General features: G+C 60.9%; 1 pseudogene; it reads right to left on the bottom strand.

Moving 5' to 3' along the window:
- LOC126417804 (large subunit ribosomal RNA) overlaps positions 1 to 2,500 on the bottom strand; it is a 6,683-nt pseudogene that overhangs the window by 3,179 nt on the left and 1,004 nt on the right.

The following is a 2,500-nucleotide window of genomic DNA, read 5'->3' as shown; positions in this document are numbered from 1 at the left end:
CCCCTTGCCGGCTGCAGGGGCACGCCCACGTCGGCGCCGCCCGCTATCACCGTCGTGCTACCCTCGTAACACCTTTCGACGTACTCAATAAAGCAATCCGGCAGGCCATGAGCCCTCAGCACGGGGCGGAGGGCAGCATGGTCCACCGAATCGAACGCTTTAGAGACGTCGATCGATGCCACAAAAACAGAGCGACAGGAGCGGACTGCGTCGGTGAGAGCAGTGTCCAAGATGAAGGTGTTTTCCAACATCCCATCCCGGGGGATGAATGCCCGCTGACGTTCGTCCACAGCACATGCACGCATCAGGCGTGACGCGAGAACCTTGTGAAAGGTCCGCGCCAACACCGAGCAGACCGTAATGGGGCGAAAGTCAGCGGGGGATGTTGGTGCAGCCGTTTTGGGGAGAAGTGACGTCCGGGCGCGAAGCAGACGCTCGGGGAGGGCGCGGGCCAGGAGGAAGAGGTTCAAGAGTTTCACCAGGACATCATGCGGCAGGCGCCGCAGCTCCGCTGGAGTCAGGCCGTCCGGCCCGGCCGCCGATCCCCTGGGCGGCAAGGCAGCAGCGACCTCCTCACGTGTGACCGGCCCCCATAGGCACTCAGGAGCGACAGGCTCCGAGTGCGGGAGAGTCATAGTTACTCCCGCCGTTTACCCGCGCTTGCTTGAATTTCTTCACGTTGACATTCAGAGCACTGGGCAGAAATCACATTGCGTCAACACCCGCTAGGGCCATCGCAATGCTTTGTTTTAATTAGACAGTCGGATTCCCCCAGTCCGTGCCAGTTCTGAGTTGATCGTTGAATGGCGGCCGAAGAGAATCCGCGCACCCGCGCGCCCCCGGAGGAGCACGCTAAGGCGGACGCGGCCTCGCAGCAAGGAAGATCCGTGGGAGGCCAAGGCACGGGACCGAGCTCGGATCCTGCACGCAGGTTGAAGCACCGGGGCGCGAACGCCGCGCAGGCGCGCGCATCCTGCACCACCGGCCAGCACGAGGCCGACCAACGGCGAGAGCAGACCACGCCCGCGCTAAACGCCCGCACTTACCGGCACCCCTACGGCACTCACCTCGCCCAGGCCCGGCACGTTAGCGCTGACCCACTTCCCGACCAAGCCCGACACGCCCCGATCCTCAGAGCCAATCCTTATCCCGAAGTTACGGATCCAATTTGCCGACTTCCCTTACCTACATTATTCTATCGACTAGAGGCTCTTCACCTTGGAGACCTGCTGCGGATATGGGTACGAACCGGCGCGACACCTCCACGTGGCCCTCTCCCGGATTTTCAAGGTCCGAGGGGAAGATCGGGACACCGCCGCAACTGCGGTGCTCTTCGCGTTCCAAACCCTATCTCCCTGCTAGAGGATTCCAGGGAACTCGAACGCTCATGCAGAAAAGAAAACTCTTCCCCGATCTCCCGACGGCGTCTCCGGGTCCTTTTGGGTTACCCCGACGAGCATCTCTAAAAGAGGGGCCCGACTTGTATCGGTTCCGCTGCCGGGTTCCGGAATAGGAACCGGATTCCCTTTCGCCCAACGGGGGCCAGCACAAAGTGCATCATGCTATGACGGCCCCCATCAACATCGGATTTCTCCTAGGGCTTAGGATCGACTGACTCGTGTGCAACGGCTGTTCACACGAAACCCTTCTCCGCGTCAGCCCTCCAGGGCCTCGCTGGAGTATTTGCTACTACCACCAAGATCTGCACCGACGGCGGCTCCAGGCAGGCTCACGCCCAGACCCTTCTGCGCCCACCGCCGCGACCCTCCTACTCGTCAGGGCTTCGCGGCCGGCCGCAAGGACCGGCCATGACTGCCAGACTGACGGCCGAGTATAGGCACGACGCTTCAGCGCCATCCATTTTCAGGGCTAGTTGCTTCGGCAGGTGAGTTGTTACACACTCCTTAGCGGATTCCGACTTCCATGGCCACCGTCCTGCTGTCTTAAGCAACCAACGCCTTTCATGGTTTCCCATGAGCGTCGATTCGGGCGCCTTAACTCGGCGTTTGGTTCATCCCACAGCGCCAGTTCTGCTTACCAAAAGTGGCCCACTTGGCACTCCGATCCGAGTCGTTTGCTCGCGGCTTCAGCATATCAAGCAAGCCGGAGATCTCACCCATTTAAAGTTTGAGAATAGGTTGAGGTCGTTTCGGCCCCAAGGCCTCTAATCATTCGCTTTACCGGATGAGACTCGTACGAGCACCAGCTATCCTGAGGGAAACTTCGGAGGGAACCAGCTACTAGATGGTTCGATTAGTCTTTCGCCCCTATACCCAGCTCCGACGATCGATTTGCACGTCAGAATCGCTACGGACCTCCATCAGGGTTTCCCCTGACTTCGTCCTGGCCAGGCATAGTTCACCATCTTTCGGGTCCCAACGTGTACGCTCTAGGTGCGCCTCACCTCGCAATGAGGACGAGACGCCCCGGGAGTGCGGAGGCCGCCGCCCCGTGAAGGGCGGGGAAGCCCCATCCTCCCTCGGCCCGCGCAAGGCGAGAC

This window comes from Schistocerca serialis, chromosome 8 (assembly GCF_023864345.2).
Source record: "Schistocerca serialis cubense isolate TAMUIC-IGC-003099 chromosome 8, iqSchSeri2.2, whole genome shotgun sequence".
Classification (NCBI taxonomy): Eukaryota; Metazoa; Arthropoda; class Insecta; order Orthoptera; family Acrididae; genus Schistocerca; species Schistocerca serialis.
Note: the sequence above shows the minus strand (reverse complement) of the source record. Positions and strands in the feature narration are given on the sequence as shown.